Here is a 25,843-nt window from a genome sequence, read left to right as displayed (position 1 = left end):
AATGAAGGCACTTTGTCTTCGAGGCTCATGATGCTAAACCAATAAATGTTGATCATGAATTTGTCATTAATGCATTGGGTGCCATGCATAAGTGTCATAAATGCACTAGGTGCAGTTTAGGACACTATATTTTGCCCCCACTTTAGTGGCTAATCGATTCAAGGGATCAAGCGCACTAAAGTAGTGTTAGAAAGATAAGTTCATTAAGCCCATGTAGTGCAATACATCCAATAAGTACAATAAATACTTAGCTCAAAAAGGATACTATAGAGGCTACAAAGATCAAGCCAATGATCATGAATGATGCCCCTAAGTCTCCACGAGAAACCACAACATTCAGTGTGACGAATTTCATACTGTAAAATTCAAAAATTTGTCAGCACAAAAAAAAAAGGAAACTACTTCAATGAGAAGAATGCTTAAGAAGCATTAGTACAGATACAAGAGAAAAATTTGATAAAGGCGACTATATGCCCCCTTGTATTTTGGCCCCAGCTAGATGGGGAAAATAGGAAGGAAAAATGATCCATAAGCATCCCAAAATGGTTAAGGAAAATTTTGGGTGAAATTAGGCTATATACTCGAGATTGGGCCCCGAGAAGGGTCATTTTCACTATTCACCATGGGCATTTTAGTTGAGATTTGAATAGTGTTAAAGAAAAATGCCACATAGACGAGAGCACAGGATGAGCAGGATCAAGGAGTTGCGAACCACAGTACAGTAGGGCGATGAGCTCGAGTAGGTACGCCTCGAATCATGCTCTTATATGTCATTTTATGCATTTTTTTAGCATTTTTATTTTTAGTGATGCACAAGTGTCCAGGGGACACGTTGCAGTCTCAGTGTTGCGTGATCATCCTAGGTGCTTGTTGTCATCCGGGGACTGCGCTACAATCTGTCCTAGATGTTGGCATCTATAAGGTGTGCTAGTGTCTTAAGGACACGCTAGCATCTATGCATATCATTGATGGGGACTAATGAAGAATTTTTTATTTGTATGTAGATATTGCCTGAGATGCGGGAGCATGCATCAAGCGATCTATTGCAGACATTGTGGGATCGGATGGAGGAGTTGTCGGCAACAAACAAATGGATACTAAACAGAGTAGGAATATGGTGGACATTTTGTCTGTCAGAGTTTTAGTTCCATGCCCCAATGTTGCGATCTCTCATGGAGAGGTGGGACATGGATATGATATCATTTCATTTGCCAATAGGGGAGATGACTGTGACACAGATTGACGTATATCGCATCCTCTGACTACCCATTCGGTGGGAGAGTATCACTCGCTATACTATAGGTAGCGGAGCTCAACAAGAAGCAAGAGTAGGCCCTTGGTCAAAGGGTCGATGCGACGGGTCATATATATTTGCGAGTGTTGGGCCAGAGCTGAGTTCCTATTCCCCTAGTACGGTTCATCATGATAGCAACTGTGGCATGGCAGGTATTTAGAAATGGTTGTGGATCAAAATTGGTCATCGAGTTCATTCCTTTGATTCGAGAGATGGAGGAGCATGACATGGTATACACATAGGGTCGGAGCATGCTCGCCCACCTCTACTAAAATTTATCCTAAAATGTGCACCATGAGTACCAGAGCCTCATAGCGTGCACGCTACTATAGGTGTGGGTATTTGAATATATCACATGTACACGGTCAGTAAAATTTATAGTTCCTATGTCGCTTGACATGCTGAGAGCACATGGCTATCCACTATGATATGGTGAGTGGTGTACTGGTGACCTATTGTACTGTAGGGTCACCTTAGATCACCTTGGGATCAGTGACATCATATGGCAAGTGTTTCGGGACATGGAGGGTCACACACAACTTTCACGGATGTAGCACAACCATTTCCTTCTTGGGCGCTATAATGATATTGTCATGTTGTATTACTAGCAATGGTGCATGCGGAAGTTTGGCTAGGTGCAGACCATTCCACCCATCAGGCCTACATATGTATGGTCAACTAGGAGCATTGTGCAACCTTAGGACCTACCTTGCCCTACCGTTGGAGACATTCATGATAACTCTGATGGAAACAATGATGATGACATCGCTCAATAGTTAGACATTAACGATGTCAGACTCACCCTAGAGTTTGTGGGTTGGTGGGGTAGGGTAGGGCCTTCTCCAATCTTATTGCCAGATGCAGCAAGAGGAGATGTCGGAGATTTAGGAGGTGACAATGAGCACTAGACCTCCTCAAGGAATAAGGGTGAGTGGCCAGGGAAAATGAAATGGGTGGGGAGCCCGAGCCTAGAGAGATGAGCACCAACAATGAGGGGGCTCCCACCAGCTTGAACACCAGCACCAGCAGCTATCACGAGGGCATCTACCAACAGGGTGCCTCTGTGGGATCCAGACTAGTAGAGCGATGATCTTGGTACATGCACTTTGATTTTAGTTTGTGTATTTCAATCTTTCTCATATATGCTTTTACACATACATATGCATACATGTAGAAATTTTGGTGCCATGGATACTAATAGAGATGTTTTGTGTTTGCAGAGGGATTAGTTGAGTGGTTGAGTTGCGTCCATCAGGAACTCGTAGAGATTATCCCTATCATACAGAATCGAGGTCCAATATTGGATGCCTACTAGCCCCTCCATACTGCAAAGAGACATTCCCATCTATTTGAGCCTATAGCACCACTGCAAACAACATATAAGGAGGGTCAGGTGGAGTTGGTGCAAGGAGTGGCAAAACTGGCTGTTGGCATTATGTGAACCTATATGAGGACATAATGACATCATATGTTGTCATTTATGTCAATATGTTGAGGAAGTGAGAACCGGCATATGAGAGAACCGGTAGAACACTGTGTACTGGCATTTGTGCATTTGTGCCAAAGTGAAGTGGTGTGTTTATTCATGATGAACCGGCATATAGTAATGGGAACTGGCATATGGAAGTATTGTATGACTACCGGTTTGTAGTCTCAACTTCAAGGTTTCCGATTTAAGTGCTTCAAGCCTGTGTGGCTCAACCGGTGACTTTGTGTGATGAGTTAACATGGTAACAAAGAATAGATCGTGTTGCCACATAAGCCTTGTGTGCGTGAAGGATCTTTCATGAAGAAGATTGTTCCTATCTACCTCGAGAATGTGAGAAGTCTGTAAAATAGTGATAACATGTGATGGGTTATCAGTTGTCATAAAATCGGTGGAAATGGACGATGGAGAATGTCTTGAGATTGGATCAAGAATTGTTGCATTCAATGCAGTGTGCTCAACGGTCAGGATTGAACTGTTTGAATTCCTTAACCTAATAGGTTTAGGGTTTAGGGTTTAAGCTACCGACCTATCTATTTTCCTATAAGGTCAATGTTGTGTCTCTTTCTGAGGTTGTTGGCAAAAGCTGTGTCTGTGTATCCAAGAGAAGTGATACGTGATTCTTACCAGACCAAAAGGAGAGAAGTGATACCTATAGACTGTAAGTGCAAAAGGTGAAGAGGAGCTTGAGCGGATCTACATTGGCATTGAGTGTTGTTACCAGATCATTGTAATACTTGTTGAACTCCAACCACCTCAACAGTTGGAAAATCTCTTAACAGGGTAGCCTTAACCAGCTTGTTGTAAATCCTTTAAAAGGGTAATTCAAAGCTATTGAGTTTGAAATCCTTTAGCTATTGATTTCTTGAAATCCTCTAACAAGGTAACCTTTAACAGGGTTTAACCCTTAACTGGGTATTGTAGCCATCCCTTAACCAGGTGATCTCTAACAGGATCAGTTCCTAGCAAAACCTATTGTAATGTCTCTAACCGGATAAGGCTCCTAACAGAGCAGACTTCTAAAGAGTTCAAAAACAGCTTGTGGGTATTCATCCCCACTGTGGTTTTTCCCAGTTGGGTTTACACATGAAAAATATGTGTGTCATGTGTGATGCTTTTATCTCGTGATGTTTTGCTATTGTCTATCAAGCATATGATGGTTTTGTGTTTTATGCCTGTCAAAAAAACATGTTGAACTAGCTGTTATTATGATCTGATGATAGATTACCTATTTTTGCATATGGGAGAAATGGTAGGGTAGTGTTGAGTTGAGTGAAAAGCTAAGTGAGTAACTGGTTAATGCTTGTCTCAGTCATTCTTAGCTTTACCGGTTGCACTCTATTTCAAACCGGTGTTAGTGTTTGCTAGTCATTTGAAGTGTCTGCTGTCAGACCAGTTTAGGACTGTATTTTTGTCTGTACTAATTCACCACCCCCTCTCAGTACCAGGTTAGTACTATGAGTTCATCATTGAGTTATCAATTGGTATCAAAGCATCCTCCAGGTCCTCTATGCTATAAGCTTAACTGCTTGAGGTAAAGATCCCAGTCTCATGATGAAGAGGGAAGGTCCAAAGTTTAACAGAGAAAATTTCAGTATATGGAAAGACAGAATGAAGATATACATCAGAAGCATGGGTGCTCAACACTGGAGCTATGTTGAGAATGCCTATGTTGCTCCTGCCAGTACTCTCATCAATGACCAAAAGAGAGAGATGCAGGAGAATGGGCAAGTCATGGAAGCCCTAATTAGTAGTTTATCTGACATTGAGTTTATTGATGTTCAGGATAAGGTAAATCCCAAAGAGGTATGGAATACTCTTGAAAATATCTATGGCGGTGATGAGCATGTAAAACAGGCTAAGGAAGAAAGCCTTAGAGGGAAGTTTGAAGATATGTGGATGGTTGAAGGCGAGACCATTCAATAGTATGGAATAAGAATCAAAACCGTTGTTGGAGATATCAAGAGTGCAGGTGGTAAAATAGAAGATTCCACTGTGGTAGGCAAAGTCTTGAGATCCCTATTTCCGGTCTATGCAATAAGGGTTGCTGCTATTCAGGAGCTAAGATCAATAGACAAGACTAAGGTATCCCTAGACTCCATCATTGCAAAGTTAACAACCTATGAGCTAAATAGTTTTCATGGCAGTGTTCCAAAGACTAAATCAACTTTTAAAGCTTCTACAGTACCATCCAGAAAAGGAAAAGAAGCTAGCACTAGTGGTGAACCAAGATAGGGCAGAGAAATGGATGATGAGGAGGTTCTGATGGCATTTGAAGCTCTCCTTTCCAGGAAACTTCCCAAAGGAACCAGAAAATATAGAGGTAAGCTACCTTTGAAATGCTTTTCTTATAACTGGATAAGACATATTGTTGTAAACTATCCTAATGGTGACAACAAGGACAAACCGGAAAGGTTCAAGAAATTCAAAGGAGGAAACCGGAGAAATTGTTTTGTGGTAGTTGATGAAGGTGTCACAGATGAAGAATCAGAGGATGAAGAAAATGAAGATATTGTGTTTGTTGTTGTCAAAGAAGATGTGTCAAACAAGAAGGCTCTTGTCTCCCGGTTTGATAATTCCAATGAGTGGATCATTGACAGTGGCTGTTCTCACCATATGAGTGGTGACTGGGGCAAGTTTCAATCCTTGGAGGAGTATGATGGTGGTGTGGTTCGCTTTGGCAATGATGCACCATGCATGGTCAAAGGCAGAGGGTCCATCTCTCTAAATGGAAAGAGTAGTGCTGACAATGTGTATTGGGTTGATGGTCTCTGACACAACCTTCTGAGTGTTGCCCAGCTGAATGACAATGGCCTCACTCTGGAATTCAAGAATGGAGTTTGCAAAATCAAAGGAAAGAGTGGTGAATTGGTGGCCACTGGCATGCAGACCAAACGTAACCTATTTCATCTGAATGCAAATATAAGTACGTGTCTTATGGCTAAATTTGATGATACCTAGATATGGCATAGGAGACTTTGCCATGTAAACTTTGATAACATTGTGAAGGCTAGTAAGATCAAGGCAGTTAGAGGCTTGTCGGTGCTAAGCAAACTGGATAATACCTTGTGCAGAGAGTGTCAATTGGGGGAAATGTCTTTCTCAACCACTAAAGGTAAATCTTTCACTGCTGACAACTTGCTTGATCTTGTGCATACTGATTTGTGTGGTCCTATGAAAACTAGAAGTGTGCAGGGTGATAGGTACTTCATGATTCTCACTGATGACTACTCAAGAATGATGTGGTTCACATTCTTGAAAGACAAGTCTGAAGCCTTTGTAAAGTTCAAAGCTTTCAGAGCACTAGTGGAGAAGGAAAGCGGTAAAAGGATCAAGTGCCTGAGAACTGATTGAGGAGGGGAATTCACTTCCGGTGAATTCAACAAGTACTGTGAAGAACATGGCATCAAGAGGCAATTGTTTGCCCCCCGGACTCAACAGTAAAATGGCCTAGTAGAGAGGAATAACCGGACTGTGGTTGAAGCAGCTAGAACTATGTTGATTCAAGGAAAGGTACCTCACACCTTTTGGAGAGAAGCGGTTAGCACTGCAGTCTACACAATGAACCAGGTACTCATCAAGAAAGGTAAGGATAAAACTCCTTATGAGTATTGGACCAGTAAGACACCTGTGGTCAGCTACTTTAGAGTGTTTGGTACCAAATGTTACATCAAGAGGAGTGAACACCAGAGCAAATTTGATGCGAAATGTGATGAGGGAATATTCCTAGGATATCCCACCAAGAGCAAAGCTCTCAAGTGTTTCAACAATAGGACTCAGAGAATTATGGAAAGCATCAATGTAAGAGTTGATGAAACCTCTAAGAAAACTAAAGAAACTGGCAGTGAGCAAGCGGTAAACGAACCGATTGTAACCTTTTGAGAACCGGTTGATAGCCAACCGAGTACCAGTAACAATGTTTCTACACTGGCAAATGTAGATGCTGATACTGATGGAGATGAGGATGAAGAAGAAAAGCAAGAGGAATCTATCAAGACAATTCCTCGATATGTCAAGCTGAATCATGATCCTAAGCAAATCATAGCAGATAAGGATGCAAGAATCCCTACAAGTAGAAAGGTCAAAGAAAACTCATGTATGATCTCTGAATTTGAGCCTAAGACATTCAAAGAGGCACATAAAGATTAAGACTGGATCAAGGCAATGGAAGAGGAACTTGACCAGATAGTGAAAAATCGTACATGGTCTTTGGTACCTAGACCGGAGCATAAAAATATCATTGGTACCAAATGGGTCTTCAGAAATAAGTTGAATGAGGATGGCACAGTGATTAGAAACAAAGCTAGATTAGTATGCAAAGGATATGCTCAAGAAGAAGGAGAAGACTATGGAGAAACCTTTCCTCCTGTAGCCAGATTGGAAGGAGTTCATATGCTTCTTGCATATGCAGCTTTTAAAGGCTTCAAGGTATATCAAATGGATGTAAAATCTGCATTTGTAAATGGTGTACTTTAAGATGAGGTGTATATAGAGAAACCAGATGGGTTTGCCCTATTTGAAGACAATGACATGGTATGTAGGCTACATAAAGCCTTATATGGCCTAAAGCAGGCACCTAGAGCATGGTATGAACATTTACATTCCCATCTTGTGAAGATGTGAAGCAGAGAAGATATCTACAGAAATTGGGGGAGAAGATGTGAAGCGGAGATATATCTTTGTATATTGCCATCAATGCCAAAGGGGGAGATTGTTGGCATTATGTGAATCAGTATGAGGACATAATGACATTGTATGTTGTCATTGATGTCAATATGCTGAAGAAGTGAGAACCAGCATATGACAAAACCGGTAGAACACTGTGAGCCGGCATTTGTGCATTTGTGCCAAAGTGAAGTGGTGTGTTTATTCATGATGAACTGGCATATAGTTATGGGAATCGACATATGGAAGTATTGTATGACTATCGGTTGGTAGTCTCAACTTCAAGGTTTCCGGTCTAAGTGCTTCAAACCTGTGTGACTCAATCGGTGACTTTGTGTGATGAGTTAGCATGGTAACAAAGATCAGATCATGTTGCCACGTAAGCCTTGTGCACGTGAAGGATCTTGCATGAAGGAGATTGTTCCTATCTACTTTGGGAATGTGAGAAGTTTGTAAAATGGTGATAACGTGTGATGGGTTATCAGCCACCATAAAATTGGCGGAAATGGACGATGGAGAATGGATTGAGATTGGATCAAGAATTCCTGCATTTAATGTAGTGTGCTCAATGGTCAGGATTGAACTGTTTGAATTCCTTAACCTAACAGGTTTAGGGTTTAGAGTTTATTCTACCGACCTATCTATTTTCCTATAAGGTCAATGTTGTGTCTCTTTCTGAGGTTGTTGGCAAAAGTTGTGTGTGGGTATCCAAGAGAACTGGTACGTGATTCTTGCTAGACCAAAAGGAGAGAAGTGATACCTATATGCGGGAAAAGTGGGCTGATAAAACTCAATATGTGAAAATATTGCTAAATACTAGTCCACACACACACACAGGACTTCTTGGTGCAAGCTATGGAGTAATGAGGTATTACTCATCTTCCCAAGGGGGGTCCCATGGTTCTCTATCTTGCAATATCCCTCAAACCAATGTTTTTGCTCTCAGATCACTGAGCAAAATAGTTTAGGGATGGCAAATGCAAGAACGAGGGATGTCTTGATAGATTTTAGAATGAAATGGATTCTAAACTATGCATGATTCTGGAAATGCAATAAATTAGATGATAAGATGACAAGATTAGTATGAATACTATCCTAACATGATATATTTAGTCTATGATTGAGCTAAATGATAAAGAAAGTATTCTAAACATGCATATTTAGACTAATTTCTAGTTAAAAGAGAGGCTAAAATGATGAGCATATATGATATAAGAAAGCTTGAATGTATTTGAGCATAAGTGTGATACTACAAATTTGAAGGATGATTGTTATGGAGGAATGAGAGCTCTATTTATAGCAAGAATAGGGCAATGGATGGCCAGGATTGAAAGGTTTAATCAAGGGCCAAGTTTGAAAGTTGGGGATCCATGTTTGTAATTGGCACCAATGAAATGGTGACAAGTGTCAACATAGGGTTGGGTTGAGAGAAGGGGTTGAAGACATTGAATGCCTGAGAAGACCTCATCGTTATCTAGAGGCTAAGGGTCAAGCTTAAATTAGGATTACCCACTGGATTAAGATTTAATCCAAGGATAAACCTTTGTGCAAATGATTAAGAGATAATCATGGTCAAAGCATTAAAGGCCCGATGAGACCCTTGGGTTGGATGAAGGTTGAGTCAAAACAAATATTTTAACCATGTAGGAGGGTTTGAGTTAACCATTAATGGTTATTGCAGACTTTGGGGAATTAAGTGGTTGAAAGTTGGAAGCCTTCAATGGTTATCAAAGACTTTGAGGAATTTAGTGGTTGAAGGTTGAAAGCCTTTAATGGTTATCAAAGACTTTGAGGGTTTGAGAAGTGACCTCCTCTTGCTTAGGGATGTGACAAAGTTTAGAGGAGGGGTTAGGTTAATTAGAAGCGATTAGAAGATTCTAGAAGGAATTAGAAAGGGGTTTAGGAAGGCAAGTGGATGAAGGGATAATAGGATTTAATTGAAATAAAGAATTTCATTCAATTTGGTTGCAATTAAATAAATTAGATTTATTCAATTTAGGGTAACTATTTAATTAAATTTGAATTTAATTAAAAGTGGATAGGGGGATTTAATTGAATAAAATGATTTATTCATTAAATGGATATAGTGAATTTAATTTAAATAAATTGAGTAATTTACTTAATTAAATAGAGGAATGTGGCTAATTTAATTAAATTGGATTTAATCAAAATAGAGAAATGAACATAAAATATTCATTTAGAAATGGTCATTTTTATACGTCTACGTTTTGCCCCTCTTTGAAGTGACGTGTGTGCACATGTTATTTCAAAGAAAATGATGTGTTTTTGTGATTTATGATTAAATGCAATTTTTGTGTCGCTCTTTTGATTTGCAAGTCGTGCCCCAGATTTGATTTGATGTGTGATGCCCCAGATTTGATATTTTGATGGTGATAACAGATTTGATTTGATGTGTGATGCCCCAGATTCAATATTTTGATGGTGATGCCCCCTCGGGAGATGAATCAATTTTGTTTTTTGAAATTTTTTTATTTGATATGATGAGTTGCGTACCTTGTTTCAAGTTCAATGTGTGAAGCCTGATTTGTGTTACAAGCTGATATGAGTTGGAAACTTGAGTTGTGTTACAAGCTGATATGGGTGGGAAACTTGAGTTGTTTTACAAGTTTATGTGATTGTGGAGACTTGAGTTGTATTACAAGTTTTGATATGGTTTTTGATAACTTGAGTTGTTTTACAAGTTGATATGAAATGATAGGATTTTGAACTTGATGTAGATGAGCAAATTGTTTCATGTTGTTGATGTGAGTTTCATTTTGATATCTTTGTTTTGATGTGGAAACTGATATTGGATTTGATGTTGAGATTTGATATGATAATGTATGCGGGAAAAGTGGGCTGATAAAACTCAATATGTGAAAATATTGCTAAATACTAGTCCACACACACACAGGACTTCTTGGTGCAAGCTATGGAGTAATGAGGTGTTACTCAGCTTCCCAAGGGGGGTCCCATGGTTCTCTATCTTACAATGTCCCTCAAACCAATGTTTTTGCTCTCAGATCACTGAGCAAAATGGTTTAGGGATGGCAAATGCAAGAACGAGGGATGTCTTGATAGATTTTAGAATGAAATGGATTCTAAACTATGCATGATTCTGGAAATGCAATAAATTAGATGATACGATGACAAGATTAGTATGAATACTATCCTAACATGATATATTTAGTCTATGATTGAGCTAAATGATAAAGAAAGTATTCTAAACATGCATATTTAGAATAATTTCTAGTTAAAAGAGAGGCTAAAATGATGAGCATATATGATATAGGAAAGCTTGAATGTATTTGAGCATAAGTGTGATACTACAAATTTGAAGGATGATTGTTATGGAGGAATGAGAGCTCTATTTATAGCAAGAATAGGGCAATGGATGGCCAGGATTGAAAGGTTTAATCAAGGGCCAAGTTTGAAAGTTGGGGATCCATGTTTGTAATTGGCACCAATGAAATGGTGACAAGTGTCAACATAGGGTTGGGTTGAGAGAAGGGGTTGAAGACATTGAATGCCTGAGAAGACCTCATGGTTATCTAGAGGCTAAGGGTCAAGCTTAAATTAGGATTACCCACTGGATTAAGATTTAATCCAAGGATAAACCTTTGTGCAAATGATTAAGAGATAATCATGGTCAAAGCATTAAAGGCCTGATGAGACCCTTGGGTTGGATGAAGGTTGAGTCAAAACAAATATTTTAACCATGTAGGAGGGTTTGAGTTAACCATTAATGGTTATTGCAGACTTTGGGGAATTAAGTGGTTGAAAGTTGGAAGCCTTCAATGGTTATCAAAGACTTTGAGGAATTTAGTGGTTGAAGGTTGAAAGCCTTTAATGGTTATCAAAGACTTTGAGGGTTTGAGAAGTGACCTCCTCTTGCTTAGGGATGTGACAAAGTTTAGAGGAGGGGTTAGGTTAATTAGAAGGGATTAGAAGATTCTAGAAGGTATTAGAAAGGGGTTTAGGAAGGCAAGTGGATGAAGGAATAATAGGATTTAATTGAAATAAAGAATTTCATTCAATTTGGTTGCAATTAAATAAATTAGATTTATTCAATTTAGGGTAACTATTTAATTAAATTTGAATTTAATTAAAAGTGGATAGGGGGATTTAATTGAATAAAATGATTTATCATTAAATGGATATAGTGAATTTAATTTAAATAAATTGAGTAATTTACTTAATTAAATAGAGGAATGTGGCTAATTTAATTAAATTGGATTTAATCAAAATAGAGAAATGAACATAAAATATTCATTTAGAAATGGTCATTTTTATACGTCTACAATACCTATAGAGAGTAAGTGCAAAAGGTGAAGAGGAGCTTGAGCGGATCTGCATTGGCATTGAGTGTTGTTACCAGATCATTGTAATACCTGTTGATCTCTAACCACCTCAACAGTGGCAAAATCCCTTAACAGGGTAGCCTTAACTGACTTGTTGTAAATCCTTTAAAAGGATAATTCAAAGCTATTGAGTTCTTGAAATCCTCTAACAAGGTAACCATTAATAGGGTTTAACCCTTAACCGGATATTGTAGCCATCCCTTAACTAGGTGATCTTTAATACGATCGGTTCCTAGGAGAACCTATTGTAATGTCTCTAACCGGACAAGGCTCCTAACAGAGCGAACTTCTAAAGAGTTCAAAAACAGCTTGTGGGTATTCATTCCCACCATGGTTTTTCCCAGTTGGGTTTCCACATGAAAAATATGTGTGTCATGCGTGATGCTTATATCTTGTGATGCTTTTCTATTGTCTGTCAAGCATATGATGGTTTTGCATTTTATGCTTGTCAATAAAACATGTTGAACTAGCTATTATTATGATCTGATGATAGATTACTTGTTTATGCATAAGGGAGAAATGGTAGGGTAGTCTTGAGTTGAGTGAAAAGCTAAGTGAGTAACTGGTTAATGCTTGTCTCAGTCATTCTTAGCTTTACCGGTTGCACTCTGTTTCAAACCAGTGTCAGTGTTTTCCAGTCATTTGAAGTGTCTGCTATCAGACCGGTTTAGGACTGTATTTTTCTCTATACTGATTCACCCCCTCCTCTCAGTACCGAGTTAGTACTATCAGTTCATCATTGAGTTATCAATTGGTATCAAAGCATCCTCCAAGTCCTCTATGCTATAAGCTGAACCGCTTGAGGTAAAGATCCGAGTCTAATGATGAAGAGGGAAGGTCCAAAGTTTAACAGAGAAAATTTCAGTATATGGAAAGATAGAATGAAGATATATATCAGAAGCATGGGTTCTCAACACTAGAGCTATGTTGAGAATGCCTATGTTGCTCCTACCAATACTCTCATCGATGACCAAAAGAGAGAGATGTAGGAGAATGGGCAAGTCATGGAAGCCCTAATTAGTAGTTTATCTGACATTGAGTTTATTGATGTTCAGGATAAGGTAAATCCCAAAGAGGTATGGGATACTCTTGAAAATATCTATGGCGGTGATGAGCATGTAAAACAGGCTAAGGAAGAAGGCCTTAGATGGAATTTTGAAGATATGTGGAAGGTTGAAGGTGAGACCATTCAACAGTATGGAATAAGAATCGAAACCGTTGTTGGAGATATCAAGAGTGCAGGTGGTAAAATAGAAGATTCCACTGTGGTAGGCAAAGTCCTGAGATCCCTATTGCCGGTCTATGCAATAAGGGTTGCTACTATTCAGGAGCTAAGATCAATAGACAAGACTAAGGTATCCCTAGAATCCATCATTGCAAAGTTGACAGCCTATGAGCTTTTAAAGATTCTATAGTACCATCCAGAAAAGGAAAAGAAGCTAGCACTAGTGGTGAACCAAGATAGGGCAGAGAAATGGATGATGAGGAGATTCTGATGGCATTTGAAGCTCTCCTTTCCAGGAAACTTCCTAAAGGAACCAGCAAATACAGAGGTAAGCTACCTTTGAAATGTTTTTCTTGTAACTAGATACGACATATTGCTGTAAACTATCCTAATGGCGATAACAAGGACAAACTGGAAAGGTTCAATAAATTCAAAGGAGGAAACCAGAGAAACTATTTTGTGGCAGTAGATGAAGGTGCCACAGATGAAGAATCAGAGGATGAAGAAAATGAAGATATTGTGTTTGTTGCTGTCAAAGAAGATGTGTCAAACAAGAAGGCTCTTGTCTCCCAGTTTGATAATTCCAATGAGTGGACCATTGACAGTGGGTGTTCTCACCATATGACTGGTGACCAGGGCAAGTTTCTATCCTTGGAGGAGTATGATGGTGGTGTGGTTCACTTTGGCAATGATACACCATGCATGGTCAAAGGCAGAGGGCCCATCTCTCTGAATAAAAAGAGTAGTGCTGACAATGTGTATTGGGTTGATAGTCTTAGACACAACCTTCTAAGTGTTTCCCAGCTGAAAGATAGTGGCCTCACTCTAGAATTCAAGAATGGAGTCTGCAAAATCAAAGGAAAGAATGGTGAATTGGTGGCCACTGACATGCAGACCAAAGGTAACCTATTTCATCTGAATGCAAATATAAGTACATGTCTTATGGCTAAATTTGATGATAGCTGGATATGGCATAGGAGACTCTGTCATGTAAACTTTGATAACATTGTGAAGGCTAGTAAGATCGAGGCAGTTAGAGGGTTGCCGGTGCTAAGAAAACCGGATAATACCTTGTGCAGAGAGTGTCAATTAGGGAAAATGTCTTCCTCAACCTTTAAAGGTAAATCTTTCACTACTAACAACTTGCTTGATCTTGTGCATACTGATTTGTGTGGTCCTATGAAAACTAGAAGTGTGCAGGGTGATAGGTAATTCATGATTCTCACTGATGACTGCTCAAGAATGATGTGGGTCACATTCTTGAAAGACAAGTCGAAGCCTTTGTAAAGTTCAAAGCTTTTAGAGATTTAGTGGAAAAGGAAAGCGGTAAAACGATCAAGTGCTTGAGAACTGATCAAGGAGGGGAATTCACTTCCGGTGTATTCAACAAGTACTATGAAGAACATGGCATCAAGAGGAAATTGTTTGCCCCCTAGACTCCACAGTAGAATGGCCTAGCAGAAAGGAATAACTGGACTATGGTTGAAGCAGCTAGAACCATGTTGATTCAAGGAAAGGTAGCTCACACCTTTTGCAGAGAAGTGGTGAGCACTGCAGTCTACAAAATGAACCGGATACTCATCAAGAAAGGTAAGGATAAAACTCCTTATGAGTACTGGACCAGTAAGACACTTGTGGTCAGCTACTTTAGAGTGTTTGGTAGCAAATGTTACATCAAGAGGAGTGAACACCAGAGCAAATTTGATGCGAAATGTGATGAAGGAATATTCCTAGGATATTCCACCAAGAGAAAATCTCTCAAGTGTTTCAACAATAGGACTCAGAGAATTATGGAAAGCATCAATGTAAGAGTTGATGAAACCTCTAAGAAAACTAAGGAAACTGGTAGTGAGCAAGTTTTAAATGAACCAGTTGCAACCTTCTGGGAACTGGTTGACAGCCAACTGAGTACCAGTAACAATGTTCCTACACCGGCAAATGTAGATGCTGATACTGATGGAGATGAGGATAAAGAAGAAAAGCAAGAGGAATCTATCAAGACCATTCCTTTGTATGTCAAGCTGAATCATGATCCTAAGCAGATCATAGGAGATAAGGATGCAATAATCCCTACAAGAAGAAAGGTCAGAGAAAACTCATGTATGATCTCTGAATTTGACCCTAAAACATTCAAAGAGGCACATAAAGATGAAGACTGGATCAAGGCAATGGAAGAGGAACTTGACCAGATAGAGAAAAATGGTACATGGTCTTTGGTACCTAGACCAGAGCATAAAAATATCATTGGTACCAAATGGGTCTTCAGAAATAAGTTGAATGAGGATGGCACAGTGATTAGAAACAAAGTCAAATTGGTATGCAAAGGATATACTCAAGAAGAAGGAGAAGACTATGGAGAAACCTTTGCTCCTGTAGCCAGATTGGAAGGAGTTCATATGCTTCTTGCATATGCAGCTTTTAAAGGCTTCAAGGTATATCAAATGGATGTAAAATCTGCATTCCTAAATGGTGTACTTAAAGTGGAGGTCTATATAGAGCAACCAAATGGTTTTTCCCTATCTGAAGACAATGACATGGTATGTAGGCTACATAAAGCCTTATATGGCTTAAAGCAGGCACCTAGAGCATGGTATGAATGTCAACATTCCCATCTTGTGAAGATTGGATTTTAGAGAACAAGTGAAGATAGTAATATCTACTTGAAGTCTGAAGGAGATCAGATCCTGATCTATGAGGTATTTGTTGATGACATTATCTTTGGTGGAGATGACAAGATAATTCATGAGTTTGCAGATGAGATGAAGAAAGATTTTGAAATGTCACTCATAGGGGAGATTAAATTCTTCATTGGACTACAGATCCAGTAGATGAAGGATGAAATCTTTATCACTCAGTCCAAGTATGTCAAAGAGGTGTTGAAGACCTTTGGCATGGATGATAGAAAACCGGTTGGTACTCCGATGGTGACCGGTTGTAAACTATCTAAATAAGATGACTCAGAATTGGTTGATGAGAAGGAATACCGATCAATGATTGGTAAGTTGCATTATGTAGTGCATAGCAAACCGGATATTGCACATGTAGTTGGCATTACTGCAAGATTCCAGAAAAGCCTAAGAGAATCTCACTTGGTTGCAGTCAAGCGGATACTTAGGTATCTGAAGAGAACTATTGACTATGGATTGTGGTATCCTTATAGAAAGGATTTCAACTTGAAAGTATACACAGATGCTGATTGGGCATGCAATATAGATGACTGGAAAAGCACAACCGGTGGTGCATTCTTTCTTGGTCGTAGACTGGTATCATGGATGAGTAAGAAGTAGAGTGGTATCTCTCAGTCTACAATAGAAGTAGAGTATGTTGCAACTTTCATGAACTGCACTCAGACAATATGGATGAAGCATGTATTAAATGGCTTCAAAGTTCCTATATCTGAACTAGTAAGTATATTCTGCGTTAACACAAGTGCTATCAATTTCTTAAAGAATCCGGTTTTACATTCTAGAACCAAGCACTTTGAGCTTAAGTATCATTTCTTAAGGGAAAAGGTTCAGAACAAAGAGATTGCACTGGAACATGTTTCTAGTAAGGAGCAGTTAGTAGACATATTCACCAAGCCTCTCCCAAAGACTACATTTATGTACTTAAGAGGTGAATTAGGGGTATTGCCCCTTTAGGAGGTAAACTAAAAGCATATGCTCCACATCAATCAAGTATTGCATAGTTAGATTTATTTTAGATTGATGTGTTGAAGGATGCTACTCCTCAGGGGGAGCAGCGTAATGGAATAGGGAAGCTTGTGCCTCCACTTTGGCATTGTTGTCAAAGGGGGAGAAGATGTGAAGCGGAGAAGATATCTGCAAAAATTGGGGGAGAAGATGTGAAGCGGATAGATATCTTTGTATATTTCCATCAATGCCAAAGGGGGAGATTGTTGGAATTATGTGAACCGGTATGAGGACATAATGACATTGTATGTTGTCATTGATGTCAATATGCTGAAGAAGTGAGAACCGGCATATGAGAGAATTGGTAGAACACTGTGAACCGGCATTTTTGCATTTGTGCCAAAGTGAAGAGGTGTGTTTATTCATGATGAACTGGCATATAGTTATGGGAACCAACATATGGAAGTATTGTATGACTACCAGTTTGTAGTCTCAACTTTAGGGTTTCTGGTTTAAGTGCTTCAATCCTGTGTGGCTCAACCGGTGACTTTATGTGATGAGTTAGCATGGTAACAAAGAACAGATCGTGTTGCCACATAAGCCTTGTGTGCGTGAAGGATCTTGCATGAAGGAGATTGTTCCTATCTACCTCAGGAATGTGAGAAGTCTGTAAAATGGTGATAACGTGTGATGGGTTATCAGCCACCATAAAATCGGTGGAAATGGATGATGGAGAATGTCTTGAGATTGGATCAAGAATTGTTGCATTTAATGCAGTGTGCTCAATAATTGGGATTGAACCATTTGAATTCCTTAACCTACCAGGTTTAGGGTTTAGGGTTTATGCTACCGACCTATCTATTTTCCTATAAGGTCAGTGTTGTGTCTCTAACTGAGGTTGTTGGCAAAAGTTGTGTGTGTGTATCTAAGAGAAGTGATACATGATTCTTGCCAGACCAAAAGGAGAGAAGTGATACTTGCAGAGTGTAAGTGCAGAAGGTGAAGAGGAGCTTGAGAGGATCTACATTGGCATTGAGTGCTATTGCTAGATCATTGTAATACCTGTTGATCTCTAACCACCTCAATAGTTGGAAAATCCCTTAATAGGGTAGCCTTAATTGGCTTGTTGTAAATCCTTTAACAGGGTAATTCAAAGCTATTGAGTTTGAAATCCTTTAGCTATTAAGTTATTGAAATCCTCTAACAAGGTAACCTTTAATAGGGTTTAACCCTTAACTGGGTATTGTAGCCATCCCTTAACTGGTTGATCTCTAATAGGATCGGTTCCTAGCAGAACCTATTGTAATGTCTCTAACCGGACAAGGCTCCTAATAGAGTGAACTTCTAAAGAGTTCAAAAATAGCTTGTGGGTATTCATCCCCACCATGGTTTTTCCCAGTTGGGTTTCCATGTGAAAAATATGTGTGTCATGTGTGATGCTTTTATCTTGTGATGCTTTGCTATTGTCTGTCAAGCATATGATGGTTTTGTGTTTTGTGCCTGTCAATAAAACATGTTGAACTAGTTGTTATTATGATCTGATGATAGATTACCTGTTTATGCATAAGGGAGAAATGATAGGGTAGTCTTGAGTTGAGTGAAAAGATAAGCGAGTAATCAGTTAATGCTTGTCTCAATCATTCTTAGCTTTACCGGTTCCACTCTGTTTCAAACCGGTGTCACTATTTGCGAGTCATTTGAAGCATCTGCTGTCAGACCGGTTTAGGACTGTATTTTTGTCTGTACTGATTCACCCCCCCCTCTCATTACCAGGTTAGTACTATCAGTTAATCATTGAGTTATCACTGGCCACCATGACGAGGCAGAGAGATCAAGTGTTGTTGGAGGTTTTCTCTATCCTCAGAGAGAGAGACCAAGCAATGACACAAGTCGAGAGTGTCGAGAGGGCACATGATGCTCTGCAAATCCAGGTCGATGACCTCCATCAATAGGTGGATGATTCCCATCAAGGCGCAGTTGGTCATCTTGATCATCCCCGAGTGCATCAGTTGATGTTGGACCTGGAGGCGGTGCACCAAAGAGAGGCAATAGTACAGGAGGAGCTCATGATGTAGCAGGAGATCATGGAAAATCTATGAGGGGAGCTGAGGGGTTTGTAGTCATGGAGCATCACTACTACAAGATTGCATTCCACCTCAGTGAGATAGCCCCCACGCCAAGACCAGGATCCCCAAGAGTCTGTGACTTCAAGGACCCATCCTCCTCAGGGGTCATGAGATCTTCAAACTTGTGCAGTTGGACTCATTTTTTATCTTATGAGATGTATAGAATTCTTTTGATATATATAGATGTATTCATGTATATCAGAGACACATATGTCAGTATCACATATTTTTGTAGTGATGTGATATATGTACTTTGACATTGACTTCATACATACACACAAATATATATGAGATTCCACATTTTGATCTTATCTTGTGTTATTATGGATAGGTGTACTTGTTATTTGATATACTCATTATATATGCTCATGTGATGGATGGTTTAGATTAGATATACATCATAATTTAATTTGATATATTGTTATATATATGCATGATTAAATGTCATGATAGTTGTTGTATAGACATTTTGAGATATAGATAGAATATGTGTACACATGCTCACACACACACACACACACAAACATCAATATGCATAGTCACCTCATAACATGAAAATGGATAAATGGCGTGTTCATGAAGATATATATGATGGCATGGCTACTATAGAGACCTAAGTGTCACACATATGGTATATACAACTTGTCTTCTATGCATAATATTGATACAGGTGTGCATCGTTGATAGGTTCTTTGAGGGGCATACCATCCATATAGGATAAGCCATAGGCATCCAAACCATAAATAGAGGTGACGATATATGGACCTAACCAATTCGGGCTAAATTTCCCTCTTTGATCAGGTCGTGCATTGACAATTCTTTGATTCTCACAAAGTACCAAGTCACCTATCTTAAAGGCTCAGGGTAGCACACTTTGGTTATATTGCTGAGATAAATATTTTTGATAATCTTGAAGATGTTGAAGGGCCTTCAAATAGAACTAATCCAACAACTTAAGTTGATTGAGACGAAGAGTACAATAATAATCATCATCGATAACCTTTTTCAGGGAGACACGCCATGACAAAATCTCCAACTCAAGCGGAATGATAGCATCAGCGCCATACACGAGGTTGTAAGGCATTATCCCGGTGGTCATATAGACACTCATGCGATAGGCCCATAATGCATATACTAGCTAAATGGGTCAGTCTTTTCCACGTTTGGTAATAGTCTTACATAAGATCTTTTCGATAGTCTTGTTAGATATTTCCACTTGACCATTAGATTGGTGATAATAAGGTGTAGAAAAAGATCCTAGATGTGGAACTTCTTGAGGAAATAATTAACCTCTTTGTTCTTAAATAGCATACCATTATTAGAAACAAGGGTAGTGGGTAAGCCAAAATGAGATGATATTATCCATGATGAAACCGCAAATCATGTCAACAGTGGTAGATATCAATGGTATAGCTTCGATCCACTTTGTGAAATAATCTCTAGAAGTGATGATTAAAATATGACCCTTAAATGAAGGGGGAAATATATTTCTAATGATATCCAACCCCCATGTTTGAAAAGGCCAAGGATAAGCTTGAGTTTGGAGCTCCTATGCGGGGGCTTGAATCAAGTTATTGTGTTGTTGACATTGGGGACATTTCTTCAGAAAGGAAAAGGAATCTTTCTCCATTGTTTTCCAATAATACCCCATGTGAATCAGCTTGTGGATCAAAGACTTTCCCCCAAAATGCCCACCTCCAAAGCCAGAATGGCCTTCCTAGAGGGAAAAGGGTATCTCAACTTTCATCAAGCAACGCAAAATGAGATCATTATAGGATCTTCGATAAAGAACATTAGATAAAAGAATATAGCAAGCAAATAGCTTTTGAATATGCACACGCGATTTCTTGTTGGTGCCATCAAGAAAACTTCTGGTTTTCAAGTAGTTATAGATGTGTGCAAACCATTCTTCTGAATCGATATGACCACACATGAAGTTATCAAATTGGATATAGTCATTCATGACTAGAAAGAGGAGGACTTGTACCACAAAATGATATTCATTCTGACCAAAGTTCGTACCTACAATGGAAGCAACACTTGTCATTACATCTACATAATAGTTTTCCCTCCGTGAAATATCATCGATCATGTAACTAGTGAAATGCTTTAGTAGGGTTGTGACCAAATCCTTATACTGAGATAATTTAAGTTGCTTAACATGATACGTGTCTGCAACCTAATTTACAATAAGCATGGAATCTCCATGAATGTGGATGTTTTTCACACCCGTGGCAATCATGGTATGTAACCCTGCAATCAACAGTTTATACTCAATGATGTTGTTAGTGCAATGAAATTCTAAACGGAATGAGAGAGGGACTAGCTTTCCTTTACGTGAAATTAAGACCACACCTACTCCTGAACCAATCTGACACCTTGATCCATCAAAATACATGTCCCATACAAATTTATGATTAGTGACTAACACATCCTCATCAGGAAAAGGATCTAAAGTAGGAAAAGACTTTTCACATTGGGCATCAACCAACTGATCAATGATGACCTACCCTTTGATTTAATTATGAGTTATGAACCTCAAGTCAAACTCAGAAAGCAACATCACCCACTTAGCCAATCTTCTTGAGAGATTGGAATTTGAAACGAGATGCTTAAAGATGTCATTCCTAGCGATAAATCACATCTCTGCATGGAGGATGTAATGTCTTAGCTTTTGCATTGAAAAGACAAGATCTAGACATTGATTTTCCATAATAGAATATCTACTCTCATATTCTATTAAAGTGTGACTAATGTAATAGGTTGCTCTTTCCCATCCCTCATCATCACACTGGGCTAACAAGGCTACTAGAGCATGAGACGAGGCATAAATGTATAGGAAGAAAGGTTTATCAGACATCGTCATTAGAATATGAGGGTTAGTTAGGTACTTCTTAATAGAATTGAAAGAATCTTGGCATTCCTCATTCCATTTGAAAAGAACATCCTTTCTTTAGGAGTTGTGTAAAAGGAAGAGTACGATTAGCCAATTGTGCCATAAATCTATGAATGACTTGAATCTTTCCTAGTAAGCTACAATGCTTAGAAATGATCCCAGGTTGAGGAATGTTCACAATTGCATCAATTTTATCAGTATCTATCTCGATTCCTCAGTGAGAGACAATGAATCCCAAAAGCTTCCTGGCACCAACACCAAAGACACATTTAAGGGGATTTAGTCTCATCTTATACAACTGAAGCCTTTCAAAAACTAGACAAAGATTTTCAATATGCGCTTGGCGAGCGATGAATTTTACCAAGATATCATCGACATAATCTTCATGGAATATTAAGGTCATGGCCTGCTAATAGGTTGCTCCTACGTTTTTCAACCCAAATGGCATGACAACATAGCAGAAGGTTCCCCAGGGAGTCATGAAGATGATTATATACTGATCTTCTGGGTTAATACGAATCTGGTTGTAACCTGAGAAACCATCCATGAAAGAGAGAAAAGCATAACTTGCAGTTGAATCTACAATCATGTCAATGTTCAGGAGTGGAAATTCATCCTTAAGGGAAGCTTTATTCACATCCCGGAAGTCAATGCAGATGCAAATTAGACCATAGGACTTACTCAGTGGAACGAATAAAACCAGCATTCAAAATATTTTCTATCTTCATCTTGACTAACAAGGCCACCTTAGGATTCATCTTTCAAAACTTCTATTTCACCAGCTTAGAATCAAGACTAAGCATAATATTGTGCATAATGATTGACTCATCAATTCCCCACATTTCTTCATAAGACCAAGAAAAGGTGTCAGGGATTTAATTAGAAGATCAGAATATTCCACGGACTCCTTAGGAGATAAACAATTCCCGATTTTAATAACTTTGTCAGGAGTTTTATCACTCATAATGACATTAGTAGCTTCGCCACCAAGTAACGCACTACAATCTTCTGGATGAGACATGAGTGCATGTTCTTCACTATGGGATAAGGGTATCCATTTCTCAATGAATTCCCTAAAATATACTTGGGTATTATAACAATAAGGGAATCAACATTTATGGTGATAAGAGGCCAAACTATCATACATTCCTAAAAACTACTTCAAGGACTCTTCTGAAGGGAAAAGATCCAAAGGGATTTCATTTAGTGATACAGTGATCAATGAGTTCCAAATGAACAAGCTTAAGAGGAAGAGGGTCAGTCGAAATCATGTTAATAGTTAACCATGGTTTTGTCTTTTGGCCTATATGGCAGTATCCTAATCTGGTGTTGTGGTGATGAGGTTCAGGTTCCAAAGGGATTCAAATACCTTATTCATTAGGTCCACAACCTTTCCTGCCATAGCGAAGTTGTTATATGAGCTTATATCTGGGACGATAAATGTCTTATAATTCCTTAAATGAAGGAGGTTTCATGTAGAAAAGGTGGTCAACATGGTATGTATCACCTGGCTTTATGGAGACATAGTCGTCTTTTTTAGCCAAAGTGAACGAATTTTTTGGAAAACAAATGGATGGGGTCAACCTTATATTCACCGACATGAGAGTCAGTAAAATCTAAAGAACCGCAATCATCACCCAAGCATGCATTTACCTTTGATGGAGAACAATATTCTTTAACTGGAGAAGACTTAATAGAAGCAGACTCCAATGTTTGTACCTCGAGGAGATTTGCCTTCGAGGAGTCTTCTTTTAAATAATCTTGCTCTCTAGGTGATTTATCCTTCACAACATTTTGTGTTCTAGGGACTTCTTCCTTCTCATGTTCTTCCTCTTTAGGGAAAAACATAGAGGTAGAAGTTGTCACAGAAGAAGAGAAAGTAGGCACATAATTTTGAAAAGAAGGCACAACTAAGGCTTGACCTACCGCTACTATTTAACATAGGCAAATAGCCTTAGGGTCAGCCTTGATTGTGATAACTTGATTGTTAGCTACAAACTTCACAGATCCATGAAGTCTAGATGATATAGCTTCCAAGGAATGAAACCATGGTCTGCCCAAGAGAAGGTTATAAGACAAAGGACCTAGCATAACATGTACAAGGGTTGGGATAGTAACGGGCCCAACCTTCAAAGACAATATGACTGTCCCTATAGCGATTTTACCATTGTTTCCAAATCCTCAGATAAACAAAGAAGAGGTTGCCAAAGAGTTTGGATCCACCTTGATTTTTGGTAACAAATTGAGGCCATAAACATTAGTAGAGCCTGTATCAACAAGTGTCTGTCTAATACCAACACCATTTACATGAACAATTATCATTAAAGAGTTTGCCAAATTTCTTACTTCTGGAGGCAGAAGTTCATGGGGATAGAAAGTAATATTCAATGAATCCACACAAATATGATCCATCAATGCATTTACATCCACTGGTCTCACAGAAGGCAGCAATTTTTTTTGCAAGGCTTCATTTAGCATGCCTTGATACACCAGAGCATTTTGAGGCAAATCCCATAGTGAAATCTTAGCAAGAGTAACCTTAAGTTTCTCGATAAGATCATAATCACTAGTTCACTTATATGTCAGTGAAGGTGCTTTAGGAAGACTAGGTTGAGAAGGTGGTAAAGAAACTTGTGGTTGATCAAGAGTTTGTTTATTCCTCCAAGTATTATATCTGTGAGCAATGGTATTGTAAGATGATTGTTTGGATTGCATAAAACTAGTAAATAAGTCAAAATTTTATCCTCTAAAATGTTTTCCATTAATGGTCTTAACTTTCTTGGGAGGACTTGTTGCAATTACTTGAATGTAAGGTCTCTTTGGCCTTTGCGAAGCCATGCAGACAACAATAGCATTCACGAATATCTCATCTTCAAATGAGGATGTCAATCCACCACTACCTCACTCAAACTAGCACTAGGGTGAGCTAGGGGATAAGAAAACTAGATTCTTATGCTAGAGTAGAAATAATTAAACAATTCAAAGTACAAAAATAATGAAATATGAGAATCTGAATTATAAGAATTATGCAAAATTTAAAACAGATTATACCACAGGATTTGTAAGGTCTCAAGTTTTGTACGCCAGTGCGGTGCATTGTTGTTTGTATGACCAAAAGAAATAGAATTATCTCAAGAACTAACAGTTGCCTCCCCCCATCATGTAGAACCTATTCGTTTCCTACACACACAGAGACAGGGGAAAAATTTGGGGTTGTATAGGGGCCTGCCTCAATCATACCCCTGTTTAGGTGTTTCCACCGCCATGGACAACCAGATGGATAGATTAGTATAAATAACAATACATAAAAATGCAAATAGAAACTATACTCTGCTTAATGGAACAAAACCCCTATTGCAGGAGTACCGAAGTACATACGGTTGATGCAGAAGCACCAGAGTAGTCCATCCAGTTGAGGTAGTTAACAATGGATTTTCTTGGAGATCATTGCATTTCTTCATGTTTTTGGATTCTAAGTTGTGGATTTGGATTTATCATCTTTAGGTCTTTGTCTTTATCATATTCAAGATTCATGGTAGTTCGATTTGTTTCCGATGAGATATTGATTCCGGTATCATCCCGGTGTTGGTGTGTTCTTACCGATTGATCTAGCAGTGAGTAAAGCGAAGCTGAATTGGGTTGTGGATGGTTTCTATAACTTGCAGATCGTTAAGAGATTTTTTTTGTTCTATGCATTATTGAAGGTGTTCTTGGTGATTTGGGTTGACATCTTATTGTTTGCATGCTTCATCATGAACCAGTTGATCTTGGCCGACTTGATTTAGTTATTGTTGCTTGCGGATGGTATAAAGAGGAAGTTTGGAGATTCATTTTGGAGGACAGAGGTCCGAGGAAGAAGAGATCGAGAGAAGATGTAGTTTCAAGAAGGATTTTGGTCCGGGGAGACTGAAGTCGGGAGGGACTGAGGTTTGAATCAATGCAAAATAGTGCAAACCATTACTGGAGGCCGAATTGCTGAGCAGATGATCTACGGATCATATATTTGAGTTGTAAGAATTGTTTTTTAATCTTGGGCTGCGGTCCAGCATGTGTAAAGCTTGAGGGCTTATGTAATTCATTAAACTATTATAAGGATTTCTATTTTCTATTTTACCAGTTATATCTTGTGTTGTGTGAACCGATTACCGGTATCTTTCA

Source organism: Cryptomeria japonica, chromosome 9, assembly GCF_030272615.1.
Source record: "Cryptomeria japonica chromosome 9, Sugi_1.0, whole genome shotgun sequence".
Taxonomy (NCBI): domain Eukaryota; kingdom Viridiplantae; phylum Streptophyta; class Pinopsida; order Cupressales; family Cupressaceae; genus Cryptomeria; species Cryptomeria japonica.
This window is presented reverse-complemented; position numbering follows the sequence as displayed.